This window comes from Gracilinanus agilis, chromosome 2, assembly GCF_016433145.1.
Source record: "Gracilinanus agilis isolate LMUSP501 chromosome 2, AgileGrace, whole genome shotgun sequence".
Classification (NCBI taxonomy): domain Eukaryota; kingdom Metazoa; phylum Chordata; class Mammalia; order Didelphimorphia; family Didelphidae; genus Gracilinanus; species Gracilinanus agilis.
Window position 1 is genome coordinate 610,903,829 of NC_058131.1, and position 607 is coordinate 610,904,435.

Here is a 607-nt window from a genome sequence, read left to right on the forward strand (position 1 = left end):
TGAAGCAGTGGGGGGCGGAGGGGAGAAGTGGAAAGAAAAGAGGGGGGAAGGTCAGCCTTCTGGGCCTCCAACAAGGAGCCCAAATATTAGGGACAAAAGCAGAAAAGAGAGAGAACGGGAGGGAGGGGGAGAGCGAGAGAGCGAGAGAAGCAGAAATTAGGGGGTCTTAGATGAAAAAAAAAAAAGAAAGTAGCTTTAGGGGAAATGTGCTGTGGAGTGTGAAATTGCAGCCCATGGTGCTCCATATTGTACCAGAAGCTCTTCCAAAAAAACCCATCCTCCAACGTGACCAGAGGGCTGGGAAGGGGGGAGGGGGAGGGGCTGGGGGAGAAAAGGAGGAAGAGTAGGGCTGGGCTGGGCTGGGATAGGGAAGCAGCAACGGTGCCTGAATTTGGGTTTGAATGTCTGAGGACTTGTGAGCGTGTGCCCTCGTGTGTCTCCGTGTGCAAATGTCTGTGTTTGTGTAAATGTGTATTTGTTCTTTTATACTAACTTTGGGAGCCCCATTCCCAATAAGCTTTAACTAGGAAAAGAAGGGGATCCGCCATTGAGCAAAAGCGCTCTCTCTCTCTCTCTCTCTCTCTCTCTCTCTCTCTCTCTCTCTCTC